General features: G+C 34.2%; 1 protein-coding gene and 1 long non-coding RNA gene across 3 annotated transcripts in view; one reads left to right on the top strand and one right to left on the bottom strand.

The window, feature by feature from the left end:
- Positions 1–17,446, top strand: part of GRID2 (glutamate ionotropic receptor delta type subunit 2) — a 1,503,942-nt gene that overhangs the window by 606,142 nt on the left and 880,354 nt on the right. The gene's annotated exons all lie outside the window — the stretch shown is intronic.
- The window catches only part of LOC147581879 (uncharacterized), a 63,095-nt gene that overhangs the window by 32,368 nt on the left and 13,281 nt on the right, over positions 1–17,446 (bottom strand). Inside the window, exon 2 of the long non-coding RNA XR_015250348.1 lies at positions 13,852–13,905. This is a non-coding gene — a long non-coding RNA (uncharacterized LOC147581879). The remainder of the gene's footprint in view (positions 1–13,851; positions 13,906–17,446) is intronic.

The following is a 17,446-nucleotide window of genomic DNA, read 5'->3' as shown; positions in this document are numbered from 1 at the left end:
TTTTTTTAACTGTGAAGTAGGTAAATTAATCTGCAATATTCCTAGATTTTTCTTTTTATCACCTTTTTTCTTACCTCCCTTCTATACCTTTCTCTTTGTCAAACTTGATCTCACACATAAAGACAAGGATGTCTGTTTGCCTCTTCAATGACGTACCTACATTTTTCACCAGGAGTAACCCATGGGAGCAAATTTCAAAATAAATTTCAAGCCTTTAAAAACAAGAAGATTTATTTTAGGGGAAGAAATTTAGACCTGTGTTTAACCTCTGTCAATTCTGATTCTTGATTTACTATAAAAGTTTCTCTCCATCAACCAGAAAACTAAATATAAAAATTTTTAATATGGCACACTATTTTTATTTGAGGCAGATTGTGCCTCAAATGTTCATTGAATTGTTAAAGGGAAACGATTAAGTGCCAGGCAAGAATCGAAACACTAGAAATAAAATTTGAATGAGATGCTGCATCACCATCCCTCAAAGTGCTCAGAGGATGGAGCAAGGACATTGGATGCTTAAAACAAATGCAGGGTGGTGGGGAAAGATCTGTTGAAGAGGAAAGTGCCTGTAGCTTTGCCAGGACAGCCTCTTCACAACTTTTTCCCCTCTTCTACTTCTCTTCAGCCATCCTCCCCATTCACCTCAATACAATTTCTTCTCTTATTTCTGTGAACAGCACTATCTTCCCTTAGTTACATAGGCTCTGAAACCCAGAGGTGTCACTAACCTCTCCCTTTTCTTCACCTTTAACATTCTTTCACATAGGACCCATGCACTAGATAAGAGTCTGCAATGTCTCTAACATCCTTTCAAACTCCCATGCACATAGTTCTATCCCTGATTGCCCCCCACAATCCCGCAGAAACATTCTTTTTTTTTAAGTTTTATTTTTATTAAGTAATCGCTACACCCAACATGGGACTCAAACTCATGAACCCCAGATCAAGGGTTCCATGTCTTAGCACAGAGTCAGCTGGGTACTCCTCACAGACAAAGACTTAAAATTATCGATTCCATCTCTTCAGTCTCTACCTGCTCTGATGTGCTTACATAAAACTAACAGCATATCTGGCATCATTCCAACTACACATTAAACTAATAATAAAAAAGAAAACAAGTAAAGTTTTCTATTTTCTATAGCATTAAGTACACATTGCTTTGCCTGACATTCAGGATCTTCTGTGACCTGACCCTAACCTACACTTTTAGTTCCATCATTTATTATTTTCTCACACACCCTAAGAGCTATCTAAATCTGCCTATTTCCTATTCCCCCCAAATGCTCTGCCTTTTATACTCTCTGTGCCTTATATTTATTTTCTCTCTCAAAATGAATTCATTCTCCCCTTAGAATCTCCTACCATCATTCAAGGCTCTAAAATCATCTTCCTCATAAAATCTTTCTTCAAGCACATATCTTTTTCTCTTAACCTACATGATGGCAGCAACTGTGGCTTCATTATTTTTAGTTCTTAGCATTATTCCTTGAACTGGAATAAATACATATTCAATTAAATTAAATATAACAGTAATGTATAAAGTAAAGCTTTAACTTCGTTCAAAAAAATCACATACTATTTTACTTCCCATGTACTCATTTTAAGTTTCAATATATTACTTTGTAATTATGTATATTATACTAGAGATGGAAATAACCCTAATGTCTTTTTTCACTAAATTTAAATACTGCCTTGACATTTGTTTCACACTAACAGTTATTATTGATTTAATAACTTAATGTGGAACATCCTGGTTTTAGTAGAACACTGTGAGATTGGACGTTAGTATTTATTTTTGCCACAAAATTATACACGTGCATTTACCAACCAGAGCATAAAGCACATGGATATAGTAGTATAGTTTCTAATACAAAGTAATCATGAAAGTACGTAGGAAAGAAGGAGAAAGCAATTCAAGGAAAATTATAATTAGGCAAAATCTCAAAAATCATGCTGTTTATATAATTAGTCACGACAAAGTAACAGGTTATAAAACTTCAAGAGATAAACAGATTGGGAAATGAAAGTCAAACCCAAGAGTACCAGTGTCAATGAACAGAGTGAAAGAAAGTGGGTTTTTATGAATTATACTAAAGGAATTTTAGATTAATGAAGGTGTAGAGAGGCTTCATCTTGTAAACATATCAATTGAGGTGAGTGGTCCATAAAGCTTTATGACTCTAGCATGAATTCTGGTGGAAAGAAATACTACAGTAGATCATGTTAATTTAGTTTTACTGTGTAAAAATGTGACAGCTTTTAAAATTGTTGCTTGAAAAATTTAAGGTGGTGCTTTGCTACATCAACATAAACACACAGGTGTTATTCTTTTTTTAATACTGAGCTAAGTACCCATGGCATTTATTCAGAATCTATGTCATATAGAGCTTTTCCTAATATTCCAACTTAATTAAAGAATTTTATTTATTTTGTCTAAAGACACAAAATTTCCATGGTACAGCAAATCATATTAGATGATAAAGTAGACTATTGAAAGCTAATACTGTTCAAATTCAAAACTTGATCACCCAACACAAAGATAGAAATGAATTTTGAATCCCACTGAATAAATTAGTTACACAAGTTACACAGACTTGAGCTTCCCAGATCTTTAACTACAGCTTGGCTTTAAAAAAAAAAAACAAAAACAAAAACAAAAAAAAAACAAAAAACATGGCTAACCTTATATAATATTGTAATAGTAAGTCTTGTATTTTTAATATGATGGTTGTGAGAATAAAGTTAGGTAATATAGTAAATGGTTTGAAAATTAACAAATGCTTAAGAGATCTGTCAATATTAAAATAGGATTGATTTTTCCAACAGGATTTTCTGTAATGTTGGAAACGTGCATGTGGAATAGTATGCTGTTTGATATGGTAGCCACAAGCCACATATTGCTACTAAATACTTGAAATGTGGCTCGCTTGATTAAAGAAGTTAATTTTTCTTACATTTAATTTTAATTAATAAAAATTTAAGGAGGCACACAGGGTTAGTGGCTACAATGTAGAACAGTACAGATCTAAAACTAATCTCTGAAATTTGACTTGATCATTTAATAACTCAAGGAATTCATATAGCTGCTACAAGTTTTCATTGCTTAGACAATCAGAATTTTCCCCCAGGGCTTGCAATGGGGATTTCAGATAAACTGTGAACCAGTCTCTTTTAATGTTAAATTATTAACAGACTAATTTGGTTATGAGCCAACTAAGTTTTTGTGCTACTTTAATCAAGTCATAAATACTAATTCTTAGTTTTCTCCATTGACAAATAGGTAGAAAAAGTGGATGAAGGTTTTAAAAAGTCAATTCAGGGGTGGTGGATGGCTCAGTTGATGAAGCATCAGTCTTGGATTTCAGCTCAGGGCATGATCTCAGGGTTCATGAGATGGAGCCCTGAATTGGCTCTGTGCTGACAGCATGGAGCCTACTTTAGATTCTCTCTCTCTCTCTCTCTCTCTCTCTCTCTCTCTGCCCTTCCCCCACTCATGCTCGTTCTCTCTCACTCTCAAATGAAGTTAAAAAAATAAAAGAACTAAAAAGTTAATTCGTGTACAGGACTTACAGGGACAGATTAATGGTGTGTTTTCAAATACATATCAGCTATCTTTAATCAAAGTAAATATGACAAAAAAATAAACAGTCCTAACTAAGAAATTTTTTTTTCTAAATAAAGAACTATTTTTTTTAATGGCAAATTGATTATTCTTTTGGTTTGGGCAAAAATAAACATGGGGCTCCCCTTGCACTGGGCTTTTAATTAAAGACAAAGGCTTTGCTAGTGTTCTTGCTACACTTGGATGTTTGTGCCTGTGGGGAGCACACTTCACTCAGTCCTAAGATAATTTTTAAACTTTTCTAAGAATTCTGCCATTTCTGAGTTGAACTCAAAGCCAGTTGAGAAGCTGGGTCTTAGGAACCTTGCTTGAAACACTTTTTCCTGCTTCTCACATCCACACTTTAATCTTCCTCAACTAAGGTGGCTTGATAAAGCTCTCTTGGTCCGTGTGTCCTTTTAATTTCTAAACTGCATAGATACCTACCCACCCCCCAAAAAGAAATGTGTGGGACATTGAATCTTATCCCAGAACAAAGTTCCCTGGTATTTTTGTGTTCTTTATGACTTAGATTAACTTTAACTGTACAATTTTACTACTCAGAGTGTTGGCCTTGAACTAGTAGCCTGGCTTCCCCATGGAGTTTGTTAGAAACACAGAATGTCAGGCCCCACACCAGATCTACTCAATGAGAATTTGCATGCTATGATTCTTACGTGTTTCATCAATAGATACATAAAAGTTTATGAATTACTACTCTATAACATACCATCTTGTTTGCTCTGAAGGAACAGGAAGGTGTTTTTTTTTTTAATTGATCTTGTTTATACCACTTCCTTAAATGAGCCAAACTTCATTATCCTCGGCCAATCTGTGTCCCATTTGTTTGTTCCAAATCATTTTATCCAATTCATTTCCCTCAGAATATTATTTTAAAAAATCAGATAAAGGGGCACCTGGGTGGCTTTGTTGGTTAAGCATCCAATTCCTTATTTCAGCTCCCTTGTTTGTCAGTTTGAGCCCAGGACCGGACTCTATGCTGACACCGCGGAACATGCTTGGGATTCTCTCTCCCTCTCTCTCTGCCTCTGCCCCCCTGCTTCTTCTGTCTTTCTCTCTCTTTTTCTCAAAAATAAATAAATGAACATTTAAAATATAAATAAAAAATAAAACATCAGATAAAAAATCAGTTAAGTACAAGAAAGGCGAGGTCTTCATTCTTCCCTTATTATAAAGAGTAAAAGTGCATATTTATTGTCCCAACCTTTCTGCACACCACTCACTGAGGACAACTTGACCACTGGTTTCTATAAACGGTGTCTGCTATCTCTTGGAATACCATCAAACTGTCCTAGTGATCTTTTATCCATTTTTAGTTAAATCCTCCTTTATAAAGTCTTCTTGATTTTTCTCTCTCAAAATATTTTAAGTATCCTATGACACATTCATTCCTTCATCTTTAAGTTGACCTTTCTCCTTTTGTTTACTTCTTTGTTATTTGGGATCTAGCTGCAGGATAAGAAAAGACATATGGGTGCCTCAACAATTGCTGTTGGTTGGTTTTGCTTACTCTTCACAATCCAAGAGGAAAGGAGAGAAAGCATCATCATCTTACCCATTTTTATCTTGATATATTTGTGACATGTCATAGGATACAGTGCTTGTTGTATAAAATGACAGTTAGAAATAAATGAACTTTGTTATATTAAAAAAATGTTTTTAACTTTTATTTATTTTTGACAGAGAGAGAGATAGAGCATGAACTGGGGAGGGGCAGAGAGAGAGGGATACACAGAATCAGAAGCAGGCTCCAGGCTCTCAGCTATCAGCACAGAGCCCAACTTGGGGCTTGACCTCACAGACCTCGAGATCATGACCTGAGCCGAAGTTGGTCGCTCAACCGACCGAGCCACCCAGGCGCCCCATATTTTTGTTGTTGTTGTTATTTGATGTGGACTGTCCTTGCAGGTTGTCTTGAATTATTATTGTACAAATAATAAGAGAAAAACAAAATCCTCTTAAATATGTCATACAGTGTATGTCCTATAGTTACCTTAAATATCCTGAACATAAAAGCATAGGAGAAATTTTGATTGTTTATTTTTTTCTATTATTGGAATCCTAACCCTCTTACATATAAAATAATAAAAATTTTTAAAAGTTAAAGGCAAAGACTCCTGGGTGGCACAGTTGTTTAGACATCGGGGCTTTTGATTTTGGCTCAGGTCATGATCTCATGGTTTGTGGGTTCGAGCCCTGTTTTCAAGTACGCTGACAGTGCAGAGCCTGCTTGGAATTCTCTCTCTCCCTCCCTGTCTTTCTGCCCCTCCCCTATTTGCTCACTAGCGCGCACGCGCTCTCTCTCTCTCTCTCTCAAAATAAACTTAAAAAAAATTTAAAAAGGTGAACAGAGAAGACTCTTACCTCCTATTAGATCAATATTCTTTTCTGCTGTTCAGCCATATTCACTGATACAAATCTTGTATTATACAAATAAATATCTCCTGTTATAGTTTAGGTCTATTTTGTTTAATGCAACTCTTTTGTAAACCAATGTGAGCAACTGAACAACAAAAAATTTTAGTCAACATTTGGCTTAAAAAAAGAAATGTATTTTTTCTGGTATTTCTCATTTTGATTTACCTACTTCAAAAACAATTGCTCCAGGGCATCTGCGAGGCTCGGTAGGTTGAGTCTGACTTTGGCCAATGTCGTGACCTCACGGTTTGTTAGTTTGAACCCCACATCAAGCTCTGTGCTGACAGCTGAGAGCCTGGAGCCTGCTTCAGATTCTGTGTCTCCCTCTTTCCCTGCTCCTCCCATGCTTGGACTCTGTCTCTCTCTGTCTGTCTCAAAAGTGAAGGAACATTAAAAAAAAAATTGCTCCCATATTAAAGTATTTTCCAACTTGGATAAGTGTTCTTATGCCTACATAATATCATTTATGCCTTGATTTATAATTGCTTTGTAGCATTGCTTATTGATTTTCTTGTATTTTCAAAATCTTTTCTAATATGTATGAAATACATCTCCCAAAATGCAGCCTGTAGCAAGATATATTTTATATTTCAATTTATTAATAATGATAGGTTTTGTTTCTTTAATTGACATTTCTGATAAACATGTTTTTGGTTTGGTTTTGTTCAGAAAACAGTTTGTGAATAAATTTAGTAGCTTCAGTCTGATGTTGCATTAATTTTTATTATTTTATCTAGAACTATATATTTAATGCTAAAGAAGAGTAAGGAGAATGAGTAAATAAAGAATAGAGGAACAAAACTCTTATTATTGTTTTCTTTCTTATTGTGATAACCATTAAAGAAACATCCTAGTATGATTTAATTTTGTTTAAATAAGTTTCTAATAAGCTTAATGTGTGTTATAGTCTAACAAACCAAATATATTTGGCAATTGACCTTTGGTTAATGCTGATTGCTTTGGTATAATTCATGAAATAACAGAAATGTGTCCTACGTGATGGACTTAGGGAAAATAGAATGTCAAAATTATGATGTTAATTATGGGAAATCGTATAGGTAACACTGGTTATATGAAGGAGACTGCATTGATCACACTGTGTTATCCTAATTAAAACCCACAGAGAAGCTGTATCTTAGCCCATTCCATGTGACTTTGTGGAATTGGTCCTGAGTTCTGGGACCCAACAGGTGATCAATCACTGGATAGGATCCGTCATGCCCAACAGCAGGAAATATCATGGGATTCATGGAATATTACCAGGTTGCTGATGATGTGGCGACTAAAGTCCCAGTCACCTGGGTGGCTCAGTAAGTTAAATGTCTGATTCTTGGTTTCAGCCCAGGTCATGATCTGAGGGTTCATGGGTTTGAGCCCCACTTTGGGTTCTGCACTGACAGCTATGGGGCCTGCTTGGGATTCTGTCTCTCTCTCTCTCTCTCTCTCTGCCCCTCCCCTGCTGTCTCTCTATTGCTCTCAAAAATAAATACGTAAACATTTTTTAAAAATATGCATTATGGATAACAGCTAGTGTCTTTTCTCATGTAAAATTACTCAGTATAATTATATTGAGTGAATTATATCACCAAATATTTTAATAAAAATTTGTGTATTCATAATGTAAACATCCACTGAGTGCATGCTATGAGAACACTGTGCTAACTGCTGAAAAACAGGTAGAAATTAAGGTTAAAGGTTAAACTTAAAGTAAACAAATTAAAATTAAAGCTCATATTATTTCATGAGCTACTAAAGCAATGAACATTGTTAACAAACGACCAATTTCTAAAACATATTTTAGTATTACAAAAGATACTCAGGCAAGATAGAATTTTATTTGAAAAAAATATTAGCATCAAAACTGTGTCTATTAAAAAAAAACAAAGAAAATAAAGCTAGCATAATTGGTTATAATATCTTATTCAAAACAATATGATATAGGCTAATTCTTCAAGACAGTAATGAAATACAACTATAAAATATCTAATTTAACTTGTGATTTAAATCAATCTCTGCCCAAAACAATAGTTTACAAATAGATATTTCTCTTAGTGTATTGACAGAATTCTGGTGTTGTCTTAATTCTGCAGTGGCTACATGTGCTTCATCTTTAATTTGTTAAGCATTTTTGAGGACATCTTTATCCTCATTAAGTATTTTTTCAATATAATTGAGAATATGGGTAGAAATAGTCATTAAATTGATAAATGTAATAAACAGATTCATTTTAAGTAATTAAAAGATTGTAAATTCACAGGAATTGATTATTAGGATTATCTCCTAAATAGGAGATAGCCTCTATCTCCTCTTCCCATATGTACCCTGTCTTTTTAATTCATTCTTAATTCTTAATTCTTCTTAATGTATCCATCTATTGATGGACACTTATGTTGCTTCCATAACTTGGCTATTGTAAATAGTACTGCAATAAATATAGAGGTGCATATATATTTTCAAATTAGGTTTTTTTTTGTTTTCTTTGGGAAAATAACGACTAGTGAAGTTACTGGGTCATTATTTAATTTCCTTCAAAATCATTCTGGTTTTAGTATATCTGGGAGACTTTTAAGTATATGTTCATTCTCAAAATACAGCTTGAAAAGATTGACCTGACCTAAATTATCCTTAAAATAATTGTTTATTTTTAAGTAAAGATTATTCTAATCTAGTAATTTATAGAAACCTTAGATTTAAACAAATCCCGGAGTAAATTAAATCTATATTATAGTAAAACCAAAGAACAATCATATAATGAAATCTAGTCACTTTTTGTTTTCTTTAGACAATGCTTTAACAGACCCAATTTTATCCAAGTATTTTAGCATAGGAGGAGCTTACTCTAATATATAACTGAAATAAAATACCACTTTTTTTTTACATTTAGATTATAGCTATTCCATTATAATCACTTCCATCAGATGTGAAATCAATTTTTTAATAATTGGAAGAAAAACAACTCACCTAAATATATGTGTGTGTATATATACACATATATATATATAGTAAAAAAAAGCTCTTACAGGTAATACAACCCCTGATTAATATGGCTTTAATTTTAAAATGTTATATTAAATTTGATTTTAAAAGTATGATTAACTTTCCCAGTTTTGCCTGATACTGTCTCAATTTTAGGACTGAAATTTTTGCACTCTGGGAAGCTCTTTAGTGTCAGGAAAACCTGGATGGTTGGTCATTGTAATGTGACATTAGCTTTATTACTTACATTTTTTTTAATGTTTTTATTTTTGAGAGAGAGAGAGACAGACAGAACATGAGTGGGGAGGGGCAGAGAGAGAGGGAGACATAGAATCTGAAGCAGGCTCCAGGCTCTGAGCTGTCAACACAGAGCCTGATGCAGGGCTTGAACTCACAAACCGTGAGATCATGACCTGAGCCGAAGACGCTCAATTGACTGAGCAACCCAGGCGCCCCTATATTAAAGGCGCCCCTTTAATATTTTAAAGGTGAAAATATGTCCTATATGGAAATCCAGAGCATATTGAGGTTTATATAGTGACAACTTTAATATTAATCACAAATACCTCCATTTTTTAGCATTCATTAATTGAGCATTTGTATTTTAAAGCATTATTTCCAATATTTAAAACATCAATAGATCATACACTCTGTATTTAAGTAACTTATAGCCTAATCAAAGAGCCAAACATATGAGATAATACAGTATAATTACCTGCTAAGATTTTTTTTTTAAGCACCTAGAAGCCCTCAGTACTTTGCTTTTTTCCCTTTTTGTTATACTTTCTAAGTATAAAGTAAATACTGTGTATATTTCCAAAGAGTTCTGAAATAGTTGTGTAGAACCTTTTGACATGTTTTAAGGTTTAAAATAAATTTGAATTCACTTAGACTGGTATTGGTGCCTTTAAACAGTCACGTTGATGGAAATATTTCTACACTATTTGATTTAATTTTTGTCATTTGGCATTCATGCGTGCCTCTCTATACATCCCCAGACTGAATGGTCTATACTCAATAGTAGCCAGGCATGTACTAGTCTTAAATATTTTTTTTTTTTAATTTCTTTTAATGTTTCTTTATTTTTGAGAGAGAGAGAGAGAGGGAGACAGAGAGAGAGCGTGCTTGAGTGGAGCAGAGAGAGGGAGACACAGAATCTGAGCAGGCTCCAGGCTCTGAACTGTCAGCACAGAGCCCCATGCAGAGCTCGAACTCATAAACCATGAGATCATGACCTGAGCCAAAGTGAACACTTAACCAACTGAGCCACCCACGTGTCCCAGATATTTTACACTTTCATTTTCCAGTTTATACTCAAAGTAAACTTTTTTTTTCCTTAAGTGCTTATTTATTTATGAAAGAGAGAGAGTGTGTGAGTGGATGAGGGGCAGAGAGAAAGAGACAGCGAGAGAGACAGAGAGAGAGACAGAGAGAGAGAGAGAATCCCAAGCAGGCTTTGCGCTACAAGCACAGAGCCTGACACAGGGCTCCAACCCATGAACTATGAGATCAGGACCTGAGCCAAAGTTGGAGGCTTAATTCACTGAAGCCATCCAGGTGCCCCTCAATATAAACTCTTAAGAATATACATGAACACATATGCACACACACACATATATGTATCTTAGAAAGTATCAACCTATTGTCAACATCAACTATAATATTAAAATCCTAATGAAAAAAAGAAGTCTTCGTATATACTCAGATTATCTAAACTTTACACTAAACATTGTAATTTTGGAAATTAGGATTTTAATCCTACGCTACGTAGAAGAAACAGTAATTTGAAAAAAAATGTACCTTCACTTTTTGAATTTATTTTTCAATAAAATGTCACTTTCAAAAAGTAAAGTATGATTATACAAGTTGATAATTGTCAAATTAAAAGAAACAACAAAAGCTTGGAACACATATGAGCCTTAGATACTCACTCCATCTGGGAGGAATTAAAGAAGACCCTCACAGAGAAGATGTGATAATTTAGGAAAGCCAGAAATTGCTAAGGAAGAGGAAATAAGGAGGGATTTCTAGGTTTAGGAGTGTAGAAGGATAAGCCATACTCAGGCTGTAGTGAAAAAGTTAGTGCTATTGTAATATAGGATAGATAATATGGAAATACTCATTTTGGCTTTTTCAGAAAGACCTTTGATGGCAATGCTTGAGCAGATAGAATTCATTGTATGTCCAGTGATTTAGGATGAAGAGTATATGCTCATGGATTTATCAGAATCACTTGGGAAGGTCTTTAAATTACAGAACCCTGCACCCTCAGAGAACCTACTAAGCAGGTTTGAGGTGCCAGCAGTTTGTATTCATGCTTTTGTAATGATTTTTAGATGATTATGATGTCCATGGAGATTGAGAGCCACTAAATTTGAGCCAACGATGGTAATTAAGTATTTGAATTACATAATTTCATTTAACTTAAAAAAAATATCTCTGAAAGTTTTGAGCAGAATCAATAGGCAACAAAGATTTCATTGAACGATGCAGCTGAGAGGTAAGAGACTATTAAGATTTTGTCAAGGTAGCAGGGAGTGGTGATCTGGGAGAAATTTTAAAAATGGAGGATGGTCTACAATGCCTTATGCTTAAGAGTACACGTTTTGTGAAGACTTGTTTAACTTATTCATTTTATGCCACTTTCTGATAGAGTTGATATGGCACAAATAGAGTACAAACATTGTCTCATGAATATTAATCCATAATATGCCAAAAAATGTAGATACTCTTTCTCTTATGCTTTCCTTTAGATGTTTCTTTTTTGTTTCATTATTGTATTTATTCAACCACCTAGCATATAATTTTTGATTGTCTATAATATGCCAAATAGTACTAACTAGATGCAGTTTCCATTTGTAACACAATAATGGTATGTTTTTGAAAGAACCATGTTTTTCATACAGGTATTTTCATTAAATTGCTCTCCCTAATCCACTTTGCTAAAGATTTAGAAAGGCCTTTATAAAATGATACCACCATTCTGGAGAACAACTTAACTGTAGCTATCAAAAACATTTGAAATGTGCAACACATAATAGTTATTTATTTCTGCAAGTAGTTAGGTATTGCTATGGTTACTGAAGTAGTATCCTTACCACATATATTTTGTATTGTTGGGTGACTATAAAGCAAATGCTATGGCAACATTGAATGTATATCTCTTTTCCAGTACAACAAATGTATACAGATATTCTTGGACTGAAAAATAATGGCTGGTGTGTCATGAGGGAAATATATTGTGTAAATAACATGCTCCATCTAAGGTTCCTTTTGCCAACTTACCACCTTAATGCGCAACTATCTCTAAATCAAATAACCTTGGGCAGTAAATAGAGGCCTGCTTTTAGAAGTATTGGCAAAGAAATACCTTTTTTTATTTTTTACAAAAAAAAATGTTCTTTCTGGTTTATGTACATTTAGTACAAAAAAGCACGGCAACAGTAAATCACTAGTGGTACTAATTTTTAGGGATTATAGCACATAGTGTTAGAAATAACCAAATATAGCCCACATAGGATTCTAATTATTCCCATTTATGGATATATAATAATTAAGAAGTAAAGATGCCTACTTTTATCAGCATGTTTTTGGTTCATATTTTATATTAGTGAAATGGCAATAACAAACTTTTATCATAAATGATGGCAGACAGTATTTTTGTTTTCATGCTTTCTGTGTACTTTACCATATTACTGTGTTCTTTACCATAACACTTCTTTTATCATAACACTTTCTTGAAGAAGTTCATTTAGTATATACAAGATGTTCTAGGGGAGCCTGGGTGGCTCAGTAGGTTGAACGTCAGACTTAGGCCTAGGTCGTGATTTCACAGTTGGTGAGTTGGAGCTCGGTGTCAGGGTCTGTGCTGACAGCTCAGAGCCTGGAGCATGTTTCAGATTCTGTGTGTGTCTCTCTCTGCGTCTCCCCTGCTCGGGCTCTGTCTCTTCGTTTCTCTCAAAAATAAATAACATTAAAAAAATTAAATAAATAAAGATGTTCTATTGCAGTCTTCCTAACTTTTTCACATAAAATCTGAAATTAATTTACATTTTTACAAAGATGTGTAAGTTTCAAGTTCATAGAAGGGAAAAATATGCTACACCAGGCATGCGTCTGTTTGGCAGCAAAATGGTCAAGAAGCTAAATGAATATACCCTCAAGTCCACAAGTACAAACTAAATCTGGTCAGCAGGAGAGACACTTAGATATTAAATTTGGGACAGGTAACATTTTGGAACTTCAGGTGCAACACAGGATTGGTAAAATGCATTTTCTGTATGGTCTGTTAGTAATTGTTACATATTTTCATTACATAGGTAATGAATTGATATGTACAGAACAGGTGTATATAATTTAAAATGGACATTATTCTAGAAAATAAACAAAATAAGTTGTTATAGTCATTACTGAGTACAGAGAACAACAAAAAAGTATGTATCAATATAAGAAATCAAACAATCCTTGAATATAAAATGTCCCAGTATTATTTCTGACTTTTATGGGGACCTGGGTGGCTCACTCGATTAAGCTCCTGACTTTGGCTCAGGTCACCATCTCGTGGTTCGTGAAGTCCAGCCCCACATGGGCCTCTGTGCTGACAGCTCAGAGTCTGGAGCCTGCTTCAGATTTTGTGTCTCCCTCTCTGTGCCCCTCCCCCGCTCACACTGTCTCTCAAAAATAAACAAACATTAAAAACAATTAAAATAAAAGAATATATCACCATTTTTGTACTGTGTATCACCTAAGCCTAATATTTATGCAATGCAATAGTGATATATTATCATTATGTATGAATTTTAATGTATATACTGAATTAAATTGACGTATTTTACCTATTTTTAATTTCTTCAGTGAAACATTTTTTTTGTCTTATGACTGTCTTCGCCCTTTTGAAAGAATGAGCAAAAATATTAATTAGGAATTAGTTGTATTCAACATACCATGACATTACAAAATAGCTTACCAGTGATATTAATAAGTTCTTGGTCTATTTTTGTTGGTGAAGAACTAACAGATTAATTTTTATAGTTGAATATACTTTTTAGTATCAAATCTATTTTTATGAATTCTGTGAGTGGATGTTTCATCCAAAATTTCTAAAATACTTCTTTTTTTGTTGCTTTCTTTCAAGTTGTAAAACAATCAATATGGATTTTTTTTTAAGTTTATTATTTATTTTGAGAGAGAGAGAGAGAGAGAGAGAGCACAAGAGTGAGGGAGCCAGGGAGGGGCAGAGAGAGAGAGAGAGAGAGAGAGAGAGAGAGAGAGAGAGAGAATCCTAAGGAGGTTCTGCGTTGTCAGCATGGAGCGCAATTTGGGGCTCGAACCCATGAACCAGGAGATCATGACCTACACTGAAATCAAGAGTCAGATGCTTAATTGACTGAGCCAACCAGGCATTCTGAACATGGGATTTTTTTAAATAAAGCTGAAAATTTAAGTAAATTCTGCTAATACTACATCTTATTAGAAATCAGAAAAAAGATCATTACTTTATTCCTTATGAAATAGGACTCTGATTTTCTTTAGCCATTATTTCCATTATAAAAAACAACAAATATGGCAAAAATATATTAGGAGAAATGCCCCAAGGCATGACTGGAGAGTTGAATACATTATACACACTACTTTGGCCATATAAAAACAGTCGATGATTTGTAATTAACGATAGCCGCCTGGTATTTACCAGTGAAGCAGTTAATGAGCACTCCTGTAGTAGCATTGAGGAGACTGTAACACTAAACTGAAGTTATCCAATCTACTGAATACAGTGTGCAGTGTGCTGATTTTACCATGGATAGGGAAGAAATTATCACAATTTCTCAAATTTAAGATGTGTGTTGAAATGAAAGTACATCATTTTTTTAATCATTTTCAAAAATTTATCTTCCAAAACATGGCCACATGGCAAGCCTGGGGCACTAAATTTTGAAGATAGATATGTCCATGCCCTGCTGTCGCACAAGATTATACTTTTCTAGCTCCACTGTTGCGTTATAGCTGAGAGCAGGAGAAAAACATGACAGAGTATGCCATGTCTCTAAACCATACCTTTCTGAGATTTTGAAGAATTTAAGGAATTCTTCACCTACCTTCCTTCCTACCCTTTCTTTTCACACTAATTAAAATACTTTGCAAGCTTTTTTACAGCATGGTTTTGCCTGTATTATCAAGGCTCTGAAATAAGACCCTTTGTTGTGGCTTCATCATCTTAGTGGGGATGCTTCTAATTAAAGATGGCATTCCACATTCTGTGTTGTTCCTGAACTGCTTTACTGATTTACTTTCTCTCGTACCTGAGATCATTTAGAACAGGCTTTCTCCGAAATGGAAGTAGGCCTTTCCTTTAAGCTGAAGTCTTTCCACATTTTTAACATATGCCTTTAACTTACTCAGGGTACAGAATTAATTACTAAGGGGTGCAAATAAACACAATAAATACAAGTGCCTTTATTAGGTTAAAGTTCTCTACTTGTTGCTGAAGTGTTTTCAGTAGAATCCAGATACACATGAGGAAATGATCTCAAAAAAAGAAATAGCTCAAAATGTAAAAGTTACTTTGAGTATAATTTAAGTTATTATTCAATCCAGGCACACAATTCATATTCTGTCTCCCTGTCTATGTCAATCTCTCCCTCTCTCTCTCTCTCTGCCTCTATCTTTTTCTCTCCTCCCACCCCTACCAGGGGGCTAGAAAAATTAAACTATAATGTTGGGATTTCTGTGTCAAGGTTAAAGAGAATCACTTCAGAAATTAAAGGTGTCACTCATATTTGAAAAACTTTGTAAGAGATCTCTGGAGGCATGCACCAACATGTTAGCTTAGTACATGGAAAAATAAATTGAAAAAGAAAAACCCTGAAGTGATTATGTCCTCAGAGTAACTTCCATTTTAAAAGAAAATAATGTCTTTTATCCACAAGCAAATAGAAGGTATAACTGGATATATAACAATATATTACCTTTTTTATGATACGTAAGTTGTGCAATGCAAACTACAGCAAATAACTTGAATGACATATATATGGGTAAAATCTTTGTAGATATATGTAGTTGAGTTTTGTTGTTTGTGGTTTTGTTTTGTTTTTATTTGTTTTTCTTGTAGCTAGCTTCTAGGAATGGCATGATCCAAGTATGAATTAAGAAATATATATGCATATATATATTTTTTTAAGAGGCCAACATATATATATTTAAAAAAAAATTAATGTTTATGTTTATTTTTGACACAGAGAGAGACAGAGCATGAGTGGGGGAGGGGCAGAGAGAGGGGGAGACACAGAATCCAAAGCAGGCTCCAGGCCCTGAGCTCTCAGCACAGGGCCTGACGCAGGGCTCGAACGCGTCAACCGCGAGATCATAACCTAAGCTGAAGTCGGACGCTCAACGACTGAGCCACCCAGGTGCTCCAAGAGGCCAACATATATTGACTTGGAACTCTAACTCATGCATTCACTTGAAATGTACTCAAACTTACATTTCATAGTCATATGTTAGGAACTGGTCTTTTCTTTATGTTGGGAAAGCCTCTGCTTTCTGTTTTGACTGATTTCTTTCCATATCACTCCATGGACACCTTCCAACTTTCTTCATTCAAATTTTGACATTGTTTTTATTTCATTAATTTCACTAGCAAAGGTTCACAGGGGACAAGAATTAGCTTTAGATATAAAAGCTATCAAAAGGCCCCATCATTTGTGTATCTTTACAGTGTCACTGTAAATAGTCTAGACATTTTCCTTACTACTGAATTAGAATTGCAACGGCAACGGCTGTCTGAGAGTGTGTTTAATTATGAACAAGGGAAATAACAAAATACGATTTTAATATTTCAGATTGTTATGGTGGTATTTCTAAAACAGTTTTCAATGATGTAGATTAATTGTGCCCCTGGGATATGTTGGTACAAATAAATTAGAAGTGATTGATGTTCTCACTAAACAAAATAACTATAAGGAAAATGCAGTGATTTCTTTGCTCTTGTTAATGAATATTTTGAACGTGAATTTATGGTCGGAAATGTAGACATTTTGAAATTAGCTGGATATTAAGAAACATATTTTATAGTGGTGACCATGTAAATCAGTACATAGAATGAAGAGTGACCAATTCCTGACAAGATAGAGTGGTAGTAGTTCATCATGGCAGTCACTGTTTCTCTAAGAGATTTCACATATTCTTTTATTTCTAAACAAGGCCTATAAATTTGCTATGTAACATATCACATTACCAAAGACCTCGGTTATAAGTGCTGAAAAAGTTCTATTGATTCAAGTAGCAAATAGATAATTATCAAGTTACAAGGCTTTTTCTACAGTAAAGTAATTTACACAGTGAATTTCAATGGTTTGGTATTATGACTATATCTCACCCTCTTCCTCCCTCACCAAAACAAAAATCTGACCCCTACTTTATATATAATTTGAA

Source organism: Puma concolor, chromosome B1 (genome assembly GCF_028749965.1).
Source record: "Puma concolor isolate L17-30 chromosome B1, mPumCon1.1.hap2, whole genome shotgun sequence".
Classification (NCBI taxonomy): Eukaryota; Metazoa; Chordata; class Mammalia; order Carnivora; family Felidae; genus Puma; species Puma concolor.
This window is presented reverse-complemented; position numbering and strand designations above follow the sequence as displayed.